Source organism: Ranitomeya variabilis, chromosome 6 (assembly GCF_051348905.1).
Source record: "Ranitomeya variabilis isolate aRanVar5 chromosome 6, aRanVar5.hap1, whole genome shotgun sequence".
NCBI lineage: Eukaryota > Metazoa > Chordata > Amphibia > Anura > Dendrobatidae > Ranitomeya > Ranitomeya variabilis.
This window is the reverse complement of record NC_135237.1, coordinates 158,722,848-158,739,454: the sequence shown is the minus strand read 5'-3', so window position 1 is coordinate 158,739,454 and position 16,607 is coordinate 158,722,848. Positions and strand designations below refer to the sequence as shown.

Genomic DNA, 16,607 nt, shown 5'->3' with positions numbered 1-16,607 from the left:
ACCCTGCCTACCCTGTGCCTGGCATCACTGATCACCCTGCCCACCCTGTGCCTGGCGTCACCCATCATACTGCTCACTCTGTGCCTGGCATCACCCATCATACTGTCCACCCTGTGCCTGGCATCACCCATCATACTGTCCACCCTGTGCCTGGCATCACCCATCATACTGCTCACTCTGTGCCTGGCATCACCCATCATACTATCCACCCTGTGCCTGGCATCACCCATCATACTGCCCACCCTGTGCCTGGCATTACCCTCATAATACCCACCCTGGGCCTGGCATCACCCATCACTCTGCCCACCCTGTGCCTGGCATCACCCGTCACTCATCACCCTGCCCACCCTGTGCCTGGCATCACAAATCACCCTGCCCACCCTGTGCCTGGCATCACAAATCACCCTGCCCACCCTGTGCCTGGCATCACAAATCACCCTGCCCACCCTGTGCCTGGCATCACAAGTCACCCTGCCCACCCTGTGCCTGGCATCACAAATCACCCTGCCCACCCTGTGCCTGGCATCAACCATCATAGGACCCACCCTGTGCCTGGCATCACCCATCATACTACCCACCCTGTGCCTTGTGTAGTGGGTCAGACTCAGTGATGACCCGGGTAAGCAGTTCCAAGGAGGGTTAAATAAACCTCCAAAAGATGCCAACAGTGCCCTTAATGGTGTTGTGTACCAAGATTAAATTCTCAGAGCATAATTAGACTTTAAATGGTGCAGTCAGCCCTGTGTTGCTCCTGGTGCAAGATAATGCCCATGTGGTGAGCATGTGTAGCCAGCTCCCGGATGATGGCGGCATTGATGCCAGTGTCTGGCCCTCTCATATCACTAGATCGGAATCCAATGCCGTCTCTGGGGTTTTATATCGTATATTAGATCAGTGCAGCAATTGCCACCAAGTAATGCCACAGTCCGGGAGCTCCCTGATGCCATGATCGAGATGTGGGGGGAGATCCGTCCGGACTCAATCCGCCGTCTCCTCAGGAGCCTGTCCAGATGTGGATCAGCTGCACACACTGCTGAGTGATAAATGTCACACAAACTGGATTTGCCTGCATGTATTTTTTTTTCTTTTTCATTTTGATTTTCGAATGATCCAGGGGACGGCCCTCATTTGTTGATGACTTTGGTTTCTATTGACAACGAAATATACAATTTAATTTTAGCAAACATTTTTAACTTGAACCTTTCATCCATCGAGATCTGACACATGAGCCCTTTGTTGTTTTGAGCAGTATGATTTCCTTTGTTTGCCTGACATCCCTCACTAAATTCCTTAAAGGGCCACTGTCACCCCCTCCAGCTGTTATAAACTAAAAGAGCCACCTTGTGCATCTGTAATGCAGTCTAACAAGGTGGCTCTTTTAGTTTTTGTTTCTGTTATTCCCACAATAAATGTATTTATAATTTTGCTGAAATACCTCTGTTTGTACCTGGAGGCAGGTCTGAAGCCTCCTCTTAGAAGCGCCCAACCGCCGTCAGTCATCTATTGTGTTGATTTTCGCCGCCCCCTCAGCGCTGTTATTGTGTGAAATCCGGCGCCTGCGCTCTGCTCTTCTGCCTTGCGCAGGCGCATAGAGCATTTGCCGTCCTAGCGCTGGTGCCGGGTTCCGTTCTGCGCCTGTGCGGGCAGTGCGGCCACCCTGTTACTGAATCCCCGCCCGGTGTTATGCATTATGCACAGTGCGGGGCTGGCATTCCTGGGCATGCGCACTGCGCTTCTCAGACGCTCCCCAGGTCCCCCGCCTTCCAGCGTTGTTCTGTGCGGCTGTTCCAAACGCCGGCAAGGATACCTGTATATTCCGGCAACGCTGAAAGGTGGGGGACCTGGGGAGCGTCAGACAAGCGCAGTGAGCATGCCCAGGAATGCCAGCCCCGCACTGTGCATAATGCATAACACGGGGCGGGGATTCAGTAACAGGGTGGCCGCACTGCCCGCACAGGCGCAGAACGGAACCCGGCACCAGCGCTAGGACGGCAAATGCTCTATGCGCCTGCGCAAGGCAGAAGAGCAGAGCGCAGGCGCCGGATTTCACACAATAACAGCGCTGAGGGGGCGGCGAAAATCAACACAAGAGATGACTGACGGCGGTTGGGCGCTTCAAAGAGGAGGCTTCAGACCTGCCTCCAGGTACAAAGAGAGGTATTTCAGCAAAATTATAAATACATTTATTGTGGGAATAACAGAAACAAAAACTAAAAGAGTCACCTTGTTAGACTGCAGCATTACTGATGCACAAGGTGGCTCTTTTAGTTTATAACTGCTGGAGGGGGTGACAGTGGCACTTTAAGCTCCTGTAGTGGTCATATTATATGCTCATTATGGCGTCATTTTTTTCTCCTGCTGATTTGGTCTTGCTATATATGTTTTTCTTCTGCTGGTAGCTGTCATACTATAGGATCAATATGGTGGTGTATTAATTTTCTTATTCTTCCCATTCATTGTTTCTAAGACCTGAAATATCACATACCTGCGTGATGGTGGTAGTGGGGGGGCACAGACTTCCTCGGGTAGCGCTGACTTCCTCGGGTAGCGCTGGCTTCCTCAGACAGGTCTGACCACTCGGATTATCAGCTTGAGATGGTTTGTGGTGTCCGGTGATGGTCTGCGTCACAGTTGGGTTGTTTGTGCAGCTTTTTAAAGTCTAAACTAAGCCCAAAAAATGGCAACTTTTGTCACAATAACTCTACCCAGCTTTCCCAGACTCTGGAACGGCAGCTCTGCCCGTGTACATCCTCACCGCTATAGGTGGCCTTGGGTGCAGTGACCATAAGTGGGCCATACGGGCAAGGTGTTATTGGGCCGGACGTCGTCTCTGGTTCTGTATGTAATGTGCCCACTGTACATTACATACAGTAGGATTTCTCCGCAGGGCCGGTGGGGTGGTAGCCACAGGGTAGGACGCCGCCTGGAGTTTACTGCCCGGTGGACTTCTGTGCCAAAGAGGAGAAGCAGAGCATTTTGGTGAATTTCTTCCTACCGTCTTGTATTTACCTCAACTTTCCTGTGCCATGCAGTGCTAGCCTTGGAAATATCAAGATGGTGAGGTCTACTACTCCCATCTGCACACATTTTTGCTTTGTAATTACAAAGGAGACAGGCGTGGTGTGTGGGTCACTTGTAGGGAGGGATAAGCGGCTTCAGGATGGATTTGGCCCCACTTATCTCTGGTGTCCATTCTCATGTTTGCATCTTGTTGTATATTAATATTATGGTATTTACTGTTAATTGTTATTGCTATTTGGACAAACCTTTGTCATTCCCCAGGTTTGCTCCCATTAAAAGGAAAATGCCTATGCTGACCCATTGTGTTGCCTGCCGGATCTGCCGTGAATGGCAAAAATCGGTGATGTGAAAGTAGCCTAAGTCACTGCCGACAGTGTCTACATTAGTCATACTCACCAATGGGGGAGGCAGCACTAAAAGTGCCTAGGGCGGCACAAACTCTAAATACGGCCCTGGGTACAAACAAATAATAATAACCCTACAGCTGCTCTGTTGTCACTTTTTTATTCGGGGACTTGGGCACAAGAGGAAAAATAGGTAATGGACAATTCTTGCTGACACAGGAAAAAGACCAGAGTGATAGAAAAAGAGCCGTCAGCTTCATTTTGAGCACAATTGTGATATAATTGTTTTGCCTTTGTTCTCTATTATATTTCTGCCTATGATGTTTTAAGTCTCTGTTCAGTCGATTATAAGATTCCAGTGTTTTCTGTTTTTAACGACAATGACACCAGAATACAAAAAAGCTAGAAGTATGGGCGTGAAATCAGCTTATCCCGTGGTCAGAACTAAGCACTGCTATAGAGTTTATATTGCAGCTTCTCCAAGCCCAAGTCCTGCGTTATGGAATTCCAATTAGATTACCACTGACCTAGATTTCCTATGGCTAATACCTTAAAGTTGAACATGTAAAATTAAGGGGTCTGACAGCTTTGTCAGACTTATGATGAGAACCGTATTAAGGCTCTTTGTTGCCTTGGGACCCGGAGCAGACCTGTCTCATTTAATGTTCTCCAGGTCTTTAAGCAGTCTCTGTTTAGGCAAATCGTGTCCCTCTCTGCATAGAGACCGAAGTCTCAGTTAATTATTATAATGCTGTATATCTTAAAGGGAATTTCTTCAGAAACTTTAGTTATCAAAATATGCAATTTAATAAAACTCATTTTGCTGATATGTACAGGGAGATGGGTTTTTCTCTGTGGATCCAAGTCAGAAAAGCCCTTAACTTGCCTTTCAATATTTCTTGGCAAATACAAAGTTATATAGGCTGAAAAAGACATAAGTCCATCATGTTAAACCTTTCTCCATCAGTTATACATTCCCCTTCACTAGATTATTTATATCCTACAATGCCATTTGTTATGATAAAAGCATCAAGCTCTTATTTACATGCTGCCATTGCTACCTCTTGTGGTAGGGTATTCCACAGTCTGACTACTCTAACTAGAAAGAATCCTTTCCTATTTAGCTGCTGGAATCACATTTACTCTATATGTGATGAATGCCCTGTGGTCCTTTGTAAGGTCTTTCGAAGGAATAAGTCATGTGCCAGTCCTTTGTAATGACCACACATACAGCTCTGGCAAAAATTAAGAGACCATTGCAAAATTTTCAGTTTGTCTGATTTTTCTCTTCATAGGTATATTTTTTAATAAAATGTAAATTGTTCTTTTATTCTATAAACTACTGACAACATGTCTCCAAAGTTCCAAGCAATACATTTTGTATTTATTTTCTGAAAATGAGAACTGGTCAAAATAACAAAAAAATGCATTGCTTGCAGTCCTCAAATAATGCAAAAAAACAAGTTCATAATCATTTAGAAACAACAATACTAATGTTTTAACTCAGAAAGATTTCAGAAATCAATATTTTGTGGAATAACCATGATTTTTAATCACAGCTTTCATGCTTCTTGGCATGCTTTCCACCAGTCTTTCACACTGCTTTGGGGTGACCTTATACCACTCCTAGTACAAAAATTTAAGCAAGCAGTTCTTTGATGGCTTGTGACTATCCATCTTATTCTTGAAGAAGAGGTTTTCAATGGGGTTCAGGTCTGGAGATTGGGCTGGCCATGACAGGGATAGGCTAGGTCACTCAAGGTGTGGACAAAGGACCACCACATCAAATCCCAGTCATGGCCAGCCCAATCTCCAGACCTGAACCCCATTGAAAACCTCTGGAATGTAATCAAGAGCATGATGGATAGTCACAAGCCATCAAACAAAGAAGAACTGCTTACATTTTTGTACCAGGAGTGGCATAAAGTCACCCAAAAGCAATGTGAAAGACTGGTGGATTGCATGCCAAGAAGCATGAAAGCTGTGATTAAAAATCATGGTTATTCAACACAATATTGATTTCTGAACTCTTCCTGAGTTAAAACATTAGTTATATTGTTTCTAAATGATTCTGAACTTTTTTTTTTTTTGCATTATTTGAGGTCTGCAAGCAATGCATTTTTATGTTATTTTGACCATTTCTCATTTTCAGAAAATAAATACAAAATTTATTGCCTGGAACTTCGGAGACATGTTGTCAGTAGTTTATAGAATAAAAGAACAATTTACATTTTACTCAAAAATATACCTATAAAGAGAAAAATCAGACAAACTGAAAATTTTGCAGTGGTCTCTTAATTTTTGCCAGAGCTGTATATTTATACATGTAAATGACATCTCCTCTGAGACGTCTTTTTTTCTAAGCGAAACAAGTCCAACTTTTCAAAAATTACCTCATTTAGAATCAGGACTGTTGGCAATTATGTGATTGTCTAAAATGCTACTAATGACTTGTCACGATTCTGTTGTCTGATAACCCAAGACCAGGGACTCCTACCCTGTCCCTAGCACTAGGGGCATGCTGGCTATCCTCATTCCCCAGGTTACTTTTAATGGTGAAGATGCTGGGGCCATGTACCTTGCTGAGCTCCTGAATCAGCCCTTATCTGTCCCTTCCTCTTCCCAGGGAAGTGGGGAGGAAGAGTGTATGTATATACATAAATCAGATTAACAAAGGTGGGCTTACAGGGATAAAGGAATATAGCAATCATACAAATATGCACTCACAGACAACAGAGGGAAACACCGGGTAGAAAAGGTAGGGAAATTAAACAGAAGAGGACAGTGGATTTCACACAGCCGAAACACCTAGCAACATTCACAGAACAAGTCTCCAAAACGCCTCTACCGAACACCGAGTCCTCCACTCCTGCACCAGGCAGTACAAGACTAAGGGTACCGTTACACAAAACGATTTACCAACGATCACGACCAGCGATACGACCTGGCCGTGATCGTTGGTAAGTCATTGTGTGGTCGCTGGGGAGCTGTCACACAGACAGCTCTCCAGCGACCAACGATGCCGAAGTCCCCGGGTAACCAGGGTAAACATCGGGTTACTAAGCGCAGGGCCGCGCTTAGTAACCCGATGTTTACCCTGGTTACCATCGTAAATGTAAAAAAAAACAAAAACGAACATACTCACATTCCGGTGTCCGTCAGGTCCCTAGCCGTCTGCTTCCCGCACTGACTGAGTGCCGGCCGTAAAGTGAAAGCAGAGCACAGCGGTGACATCACCGCTGTGCTCTGCTTTTACTTTCCGGCCGGCAGTCAGTCAGTGCGGGAAGCAGACGGCTAGGGACCTGACGGACACCGGAATGTGAGTATGTACTTTTTTTTTTTTTTTTACATTTACGATGGTAACCAGGGTAAACATCAGGTTACTAAGCGCAGCCCTGCGCTTAGTAACCCGATGTTTACCCTGGTTACAAGCGAACGCATCGCTGGATCGGTGTCACACACACCGATCCAGCGATGACAGCGGGAGATCCAGCGACGAAATAAAGTTCCAAACGATCTGCTACGACGTACGATTCTCAGCGGGGTCCCTGATCGCTGCTGCGTGTCAGACACAGCGATATCGTATGGATATCGCTGGAACGTCACGGATCGTACCGTCTTAGCGACAAAAGTGCCACTGTGAGACGGTACCCTAACACTGGCAATCCTGACTGTCAGAACCTAGACTACATAGGCATAGGAGAGGGGAATGGCTCATACTGCACATGTGAGATCCTCCAAGCAGAGTCTCCAGGCTGAACAGATTAACCCCTACACTAATAAAAGAAACCTGCACCATTTAATATGAGGTAGAAGTGCTTCTATTCAGTGTAGGAGTATGAGAACTCAGACGCTGTGGTTTTCTGGCTCCTCTCTTTCGCGGAAAACCTGTGACAACATTTTAAACAGAGCCAGAAATCTTTGGGGGTTTTGTAAACCTAATTTGCATAGGCAAAATATACAGTACTTTTATGTTTCTTCTGTGAAGAAAATAGTGGCAGGCCCCCTTTAAGATGCAAAGTGATGGCAGTATTATTATTATAAAATGTGTTTCTCAGCTTTAAGTATTGCATATGTTTCGATTACTGTGAATCAGGCAATAATAGCTTCCCCTCTGGATAATGCTAAAACAATGCTTGTGTTTGAAGTAAGAATTACTCAAATTCATTGCCACCATTTCACATAACATTCACTTGTTAAACAGCTGCAGCAACTAAATGTTATATTTTTCCTCATCACCTCCATCTCCTCTGTCTAATTCTGTATTTATGAAATTGAGAAAGATTCATTGGGCTAAGTGATTGGGAGCTTCTCAGACTAAAGAAAATGGTTCAGTGAAAGAATAAGCACTAGGCTTTGTAAAAGCGCAGAAAGAGTAACTCTACTGAATAGGAAAGTTGAAATCTTAGCAGAAAAAACATATAGGCCCCAAATCATCAAGATCGGCATTGTTTAGTCTGATGCTTCTGATTCATTAAGAGGCACAAGGCCTTTAATGGATCTGGCGCATCCGAAAAGTATCTTGCCTCCTCGTGTGCCTCACCACAAATCTGCGGCTGGGGCGGGGCGCTCTGCGTGACGCCACTGGTCATCTAATTCATCATGAGCTGTGACATACATTATGTCGGGACTCTGAACATTTTTTACCTTTTGTGCATTACTGCCCTTTTCAAAGATGGCGTCTTTGGTCTCATGTGCACTGTGTCTTCCTGCTATAAAACTCCACCCCAGCCTTCAGTCTGTGCTAGAGTATTCTGCCTTGCATCCAGCTCCTGACCTCTGATTACTCCCTGGCTATACACCTGCTCCTGTAAACCTGTGTGGTGATCCTGCTACTCTGCTCTGAGTTCCTGCTGCATACACAAGTTTCCAGTAATCCTCCTTCATCTGCTGCTCGTGTTTACTTCCATCTGCATTTGCTGGACATGTAAGCTGTTGCTGCTTTTGCAATAACCTGAGACTATTAACCAGGCCTCCCAGGTTGAGCTAAGATTTTATTTGAACTGCCTTATAAGCATATCTATCTGTGTCTGGACTAAGACAAGGATTTATTCGTGTCAAGTATCCTCAAGAATAACTGTGCTTCATAGATTTTTTGCTTGATTGCATTTTCCTCTGAAGTTTCCTATAGACTGCTAAGCTGCGTTTATTATTTGCACCAAGTGTTGTGGACTTGAGTTTCTCTCTGCACCTGTTTGAATCACCGTGTGATAATATAGACTTTACCACTTATAAAACTGTGTCCTGTAGTTATCTTGTTCCACGCAAACAGTCTCCTGAATTATCCCCTATAATTATTACACCTTACTCCAGAAATCTCACTCCATTCTCTTGTAAGTTATTCCAAAACTATGCCTATTACAACGGAGCTGGGCAAAACTGGCATAAAAATGGCAAAAGTTGCAAAATGTTTGCACAAACTCACGTTGCACAAACAATTAGCTACTTCTCAAAGTGTTTTACTCTAGAAATCTGGTGGTGAAATTACTTTGATGAGTTAGGGCCATAGTGATAAATCAACCTTTGTATCCAGTAGCAGAGAACTTATTAATGGACCCAGGGTGCTGCATTAATTAAAAAAAAGTGTTTTCTTACCTCCCACACTTTCACTTTTTATGCCGCACCCTTGGTTAATAGGAGGCTAATGGCAGGTTTCAAGTGTCTGCACTAATCAATATGTATGTGTTTAACATATCTACATGTGACATAGTCAGGAAGATAACTAAAGTCAAAAAGCCAAGAAGTAAAAATGATGAATGAGAAAACTAATGTTGCATGCCCGCCACTCAGGATATGAGAGTGATACAAAGGAAGCACGAGTTCTTGTTGGAATCCTGGGGAAATCTTACTCGGGGTGACCATTAATTATAATTCTTCACAGTAGAGGGGAGGTAACGGTTTACAGGCACACAGCTATCACACAGTTCTGAGCTGAAGTTAGTCACAGGGGTTTTATTCAAGCTTCTTTTCATCACACAGAATCACTTCTCTTCTTGCAATACTTCATCACCATACATGAAAGTCTCTTTACAGACAACTTCTCTTCACAGATAATTTATTTAAATACACACTGCCTTAACCTAAGCAGAACTGTTCCTTGCTCATGCAGTGAGGTGGTGGGAGGGGATGAGTCCGGTGCTGCAGCTCTCTCACTTCTATATTGAGGTAATAAGGATGCTCCTGGCTGTCTTGACTGCTACTATGATTAAAGCAATCACTTCCCAGGAAGAACTGGTCTATACAGCTTGTCTGATTTCAGTCTGACAGGAGACTCTCTAACACACACCTTACTCTTGGATGTCCAGGACACAATAACATCTTTCCCAGTATCCCCTGTCTGCTATAACCATTTTTACCCCTATAGTTGCTGGATGATTCTAAATCAACAGTGCAAATTCTACCTGTCAGACTAGGATCCATCAATAGCCAGCAACCCTCAATATCTATTGTCAATCTGATCTGTTATAAGCAGAAAGTTAACTTATTAACATTGCACTGAGAGTAATTCCAAATTTATTCTTTTTATCTTCCACATAAAGTGACATTTTGTCACCCCTGACCATTTACGATTGCCACCAGAATCCCTGCTTCCACCATAATCCCAGAGGTGTGAGTTGCACCTAAGATCAGCTTTCCAGTGTGGGCGCTGCGGTGGTTCAGTAGTTAGACCTGTTGCTTTGCAGCGCTGGAATTTTGAGTTCAAATCCCACCAAAGACATTATCTGCAAGGAGTTTGCATTTTCTCCCCGTGATTGCGTGGGTTTCCTCCCACACTACAGACATACTGATAGGGAATCTAGATTGTTAGCCCTGGTGGGAACAGTGATGATGAAGTCTGTGAAGCTCTGTGGAATTAATGTTGCACTGTAAATGAGTTAAAAATAAATATAACAGTACATTTGAATTGATGACCTACCTGTGATGATAATCACTACTTATGGACACATTGTGAGGTAGGGAGGTCAGGGAGTCCGTGGTCAAAAGCCAGGATGATACATTATAAACAGGAGTGATGCAAAGGTCACAGTCCGGGATAAGAATTCCAAGAAGTTATCGGATCAAGACAAAGGGGTTAGGCAAACAGACTGTCACGCCTGCGGCCACTGCTGCCGCTACCCCTCTGCAGCCCCCGTTCACCGCTCCAGGCTCCTGTCACTGCCTCCTCTGTCCTATTAACCCTCTCTGCACCTTCCCAGAGGCATTTGCGCTCCAATCAGGTGTTGGCACAGGGTATATCAGGCAGTTCCTCCATGTTGGCAGCGCCTGATTACCGTGTGCATTCCGTACGCAGTTCTGGCCCTTTTTCTGCCCCGTCCTGTCTACCTGTCCGGTCTAGTCTTCCTGCCCGGTTCTACCTTTCTTAGTCTCCCTGGTCCCTAGCCTGCGCATTCATCCTAGTGTTTCCTCTTGAGCCGTCCCTCTTGGTGCCCGCTGTTGCGGTACTTGACTCCCTCGGGTCTGCTCCTAACAATCCCTGTATCCCTGGGTTGGTCCACCCAGGTTCGCTCGCCCGTGCTACCTTCAGTGCCGCGACCCAGAAGGTCCACTCTCGTAGCCTGTCCCTTTCTAGACGTCACACAGACGGTCAAAGGCAAATCCAAGGTCGGTCAGCAAAAGATCTAAATACAGAATTCACAGCACTGAGCAAACTCATATGAAGCAGAGCAGAGCTACAACTGTCAGAGACAAAAGGCAGACAGCCAGCTAAATGGCCTGGGAATCATTCCGTACTGGAGACACCAGTATGTTTCAGCCCTCATTGGGCAACTGGACTGTCACTCACTACACTGAGAGCTCAGCACAACCAAGCCTCAGATTGGATGGTTGAGCTGTATATCACGATACTGACAACTCAGCCAGCCCCTGCCCCAGATTGGATGACTGACCTGCCACTCACCACACCGAGAGGAGAAATCATGGCACTGTCTTTAAGGTCTATTTACACTCTTATGATTATCAGGAATTAGTGTTCCAAGAAACATTTATCTACTGAGCCTGCTCTATAGTCGGCTGGAGCCAAGTGATTAAGGCCTCATTTAGACGTATTTTCCAAGTATGAGAAAAATGGACCAATTATGTCAGACTTTGATCAGAGTGTGGTTAGGGTGTCATCAGTTTTTCTCGTACATGGAGAAAAAATAAATTTACTCCACCTTCTCCTTTCTGACATTCCGTAAAAATCAAACTGCACTTGTATGGCATCTGAGTGCGGTTGGTTTATTCTACAAACCTTTTGCTCATTTTGATCAGATTATCACAGGTATGAGTGCTATAAGTAAAAACAGACATGTGAATGAGGCCTAATAGCCAGTACCTGTTTCTAAGGCCGGGGACACACTTAACGTATAAAAAAACGGTCTGTTTTTCACGGCCGAGAATCGCACAAATGTTTCAAAAACAGTGATCCGTGTGCAGTGCGAGGATGCGATTTCCTCGCATCAAATGATCCGTGTGACATCCGTGTGACATCCGTATGGCCTCCGTATGCCGAGATTTTCTCGCAAGCTTGCAAAACCGACATCTAATGGATTTATGTGCTCAAATGTTCGGGAAAACATATATACAGCATATATATATATATATATATATATATATATATATATATATGTCATTGAGACACATACCGTGTTTCCCCGAAAATAAGCCACCCCCGATAATAAGCCGTAGTGGGGGGTAGAGAAGGGGCGGCTAATATAAGCCATACCCCGAAAATAAGCCGTAGTGGGAAACACGTGGAAAATATAAGCCATGGTACCTTTTGACTGCCTCGGTCCCCTCTGTCCTCTCTCTAGTGGCCCCGAGTGCAGGGTTAACTTTCTGTGTGCCCCGGCCGGAGCTCTGATTGGTCCAGCGGCTCCCCAGCATCTCGAGCGCTGATTGGCCACAGTCTCCGGGTGCCGCAGATCTTCCCCTGTTCAGCGGTCACGTGGGACCGCTCATTAGAGAAATGAATAGGCTGCTCCACCTCCCATAGGGGCGGAGCCGCATAATTCATTTCTCTAATCAGCGGTGCCGGTGACCGCTGACAGAGGAAGAGGCTGCGGCACCGAAGACCAGCTGTCCGGGGGAAGGAGCGGGACGCCGGGAGCAGGTAAGTATGACATATTCACCTGTCCGCGTTCCACACGCCGGGCGTCGCGCCATCTTCCCGGCGTCTCTCCTCACTGACTGTGCAGGTCAGAGGGCGCGATGACGCATATAGTGTGCGCGCCGCCCTCTGCCTGATCAGTCAGTGCAGAGAGACGCCGGGACGGGACGCTGAGGAGCTGCGGCAAGAGAGGTGAGTATGTGTTTTATTATTTTTATTGCAGCAGCAGCAGCAGCACAGCTATGGGGCAATAATGGACGGTGCAGAGCACTATATGGCACAGCTATGGGGCAATAATGGTGCAGAGCACTATATGGCACAGCTATGGGGCAATAATGGTGCAGAGCACTATATGGCACAGCTATGGGGCAATAATGGACGGTGCAGAGCACTGTATGGCACAGCTATGGGTCAATAATGGACGGTGCAGAGCACTATATGGCACAGCTATGGGGCAATAATGAATGGTGCAGAGCACTATATGGCACAGCTATGGGGCAATAATGGTGCAGAGCACTATATGGCACAGCTATGGGGCAATAATAGACGGTGCAGAGCACTGTATGGCACAGCTATGGGGCAATAATGGACGGTGCAGAGCACTATATGGCACAGCTATGGGGCAATAATGAATGGTGCAGAGCACTATATGGCACAGCTATGGGGCAATAATGGTGCAGAGCACTATATGGCACAGCTATGGGACAATAATGGTGCAGATCACTATATGGCACAGCTATGGGGCAATAATGAACGGTGCAGAGCACTATATGGCACTATACTGTTCAGCATGTTAATAAATGTTAACTTTTTGGTTAAAAAAAAGTCGCCTTTTTTTTTGGCTAATATAAGCCATACCCCGAAAATAAGCCATAGTGGGACTTTTGGGGGTAAAAAGAATATAAGACACTGGCTTATATTCGGGGAAACACGGTATATATATATTCGGTATCTATATTTAATTCAGCGCGATATCTGTGAAAAGACGGTAATTCAATTGCCGGCTTCCCATTTCTCCTGCCTAAACCCCACAGGATATGAGACATGGTTTACATACAGTAAACCATCTCATATCCCCCTTTTTTTTGCATATTCCACACTACTAATGTTAGTAGTGTGTATGTGCAAAATTTGGCCGCTGTAGCTGCTCAAATAAAGGGTTAAATGGCGGAAAAAATTGGCGTGGGCTCCCGCGCAATTTTCTCCGCCAGAATGGTAAAGCCAGTGACTGAGGGCAGATATTAATAGCCAGGAGAGGGTCCATGGTTATTGGCCCCCGTGGCTAAAAACATCTGCCCCCAGCCACCCCAGAAAAGGCACATCTGGAAGATGCGCCTATTCTGGCACTTGGCCACTCTCTTCCCACTCCCTGTAGCGGTGGGATATGGGGTAATGAAGGGTTAATGCCACCTTGCTATTGTAAGGTGACATTAAGCCAGATTAATAATGGAGAGGCGTCAATTATGTCACCTATCCATTATTAATCCAATTGTATGAAAGGGTTAAAAAACCACACACACATGATTTAAAAGTATTTTAATGAAATAAACACAGCGGTTGTTTTAATATTTTATTGCTCTCTCAATCCATTTGCAGACCCTCGCTTGGCAAAACAATAAACACACAATATACATACCTTCTGCTGACCCGTCACGTCCCACGAGGTAATCCATCTGAAGGGGTTAAAATTATTTACAAGCAGGAGCCCTGCAAAAGCAGCTGTGCTCGTGCTTGTAATTCCCCGGTGAATGAAGGAAATGTAGGTCATTTTCAAGGGCCCCTTGAAAAAGGAAAGATTCGTTTCCGAAACGTGCGTTGGGGAAGGAGCTGCGGCATAGCTTTCAGGACGTAATGATGGGTAATATACTTTATTAATATCGCCTTATGTTGCACATGTCATACCATATTATATATAGGCACTACTGCAATTGCAGTATTGGGATAGAGAGAGGAAGTCATGCTGGTAGCTATTATGTGCCATATACTTAAGATATTTTTCCGTGTGATCTCACCTTTGGGTGATTTTCCCTCCTTCCCTCTGTGCCTTTGCATGGGAACTGTGCAATAGAGAAATTATCACTTATCTGTGAGATTGCCCTATATATCCTGAGGCTACACCTGGCTCCTACTTTACCTTGGACTACTAGTCACTCACCTGCCATACTTTTGTATTTTTGTATTTATTGCTCTGTTCTATTGTGGGCTATTTTTGTGCTCTTTTAAGCCCTAGTTTTTAATATTCTTTGTGTGATCTATTTAATCAATAAAAGGTGTTATTATATCTCTATTATTTAGCATGACTCTTTTTCTTCTGTGTATCACACTACTAACATTAGTAGTGTGGAATATGCAAAAAAAAGGGGGATATGAGATGGTTTACTGTATGTAAACCATGTCTCATATCCTGTCGGGTTTGTGAAGGAGAAATGCAAAGCCGGCAATTGAATTACCGGCTTTTCTATAGAACACCGCTGTGTATTTCTCGCAATGCACACGCATGGTCCGTGTGTAATCTGATTTTTTCTCGCACCCATAGACTTGCATTGGCGAGTCTCGGCCGAGATACGCTGACAATCGCAGCCTGCTGCGAGTTCCCTCGGATCCGAAATACGGTGGAGAAAATATCGGATGATGGGAGCTGGACCATAGATTAACATTGGGCCGAGTGCTATGCGATTTTTTATCGCATAGGACTCGTTCGTATTACGGTCTACTGTGACCCCGGCCTAATAGCAGCAACAAAAGCTATTATTCACTCCACTAACACCGAAGACGTATGATATCAATAAAATCTACTATTTGTTGCGCAAAAAACAGGCCCTCACACAGCTCCATTGATGGAAAAATGGTCTCAGAGATTGAAAACATACTAATTTTGTTGGACAAAGTTCTGAATTATTTAACCACTAAATATAAGATGTATAATAATAATGTATAATAAGTATGTGATTGCAGCAAAAGGCTTGATGTTTGTGTGCCCCCTGAAAACACTAACACTTGTATGCCCCAAGAACACACAACCATAATTCATTTAACAGTTTGCATGAAGAGATCAGATATAGTGAGTACTCAATTGATCGGGTGTACAACTAGTAGAAAAGGTACAGTCACTGACTCCACTTGATTAACCCCTTAGTGACAGGGCCAATTTTGTACTTAATGACCAAGCCAATTTTTACAATTCTGACTAGTGATGAGCGAATATACGGTACTCGTTACTCGAGATTTCTCGAGCACGCTCGGGTGACCTCCGAGTATTTTTTAGTGCTCAGAGTTTTAGTTTTTAGCCCCTCAGCTGAATGATTTACATCTGTTAGCCAGCATAAGTATATGTGGGGGTTGCCTGGTTGCTAGGGAATCTCCACATGTACTTATGCTGGCTAAATCGTGTAATGTAAATCATTCAGCTGCGGCAATAAAAACTAAATTTCCGCGCACTAAAAAATACTCGTCGGACACCCGAGTGTGCTCGGAAAAATCTCGAGTAACGAGTATATTCGCTCATCACTAATTCTGACCACTGTCACTTTATGAAGTTATAGCTTTGGAATGCTTCAATGGATTCAACTGATTCTGAGATTGTTTTTTGTGACATAATTCCTCCCTGTGGCATTTGGATTTCAGTCACAGAGATGGCGGCGGCAAAGTTTCAGTCACTGCTCTGTGTTTAGTGTGCGGTGGCTGTAACCGCACCCCTGTCACTGGCTGACAGTTGGCCCTAATGATGAGCCTGCTGTCAGTCAATGAAGGGTCGTGCTTTTAGCCATCGCTCACTATACACAAAAGAAAAACTTGCATACAGGGAAAAATATTTTGCAAAAGGAGTAATGTAAAACAAGACGAATGTCCAGACAATTAGCTGGTATTGACCAAGAAAATTATAATCAGTGAAAGTATAAACCACAAATCTGATGAATTGTGGGGCCATCGCTTCTTCAGGAAATGAATGTGCTGTAATAGCAAGACAAAACTAAAAATCATGAATGAAATATCATGTAACACTGCAAGCTCTACAAAAAAATTGCCCACAATAACCTAAGTGTTGTAGGCACTGCAAAACGTGTGATGTTAAAAGGACCTGTGACTTGTCATAAATATGTTTTTTTTACTGAGTCTAAAGATAACAAAAAGCAATATTCAGGGGATCAGGAGCA

At 44.6% G+C, this 16,607-nt stretch overlaps 1 protein-coding gene across 3 annotated transcripts in view; it reads left to right on the top strand.

Moving 5' to 3' along the window:
- HECW1 (HECT, C2 and WW domain containing E3 ubiquitin protein ligase 1) overlaps positions 1-16,607 on the top strand; it is a 414,968-nt gene that overhangs the window by 172,383 nt on the left and 225,978 nt on the right. The gene's annotated exons all lie outside the window — the stretch shown is intronic.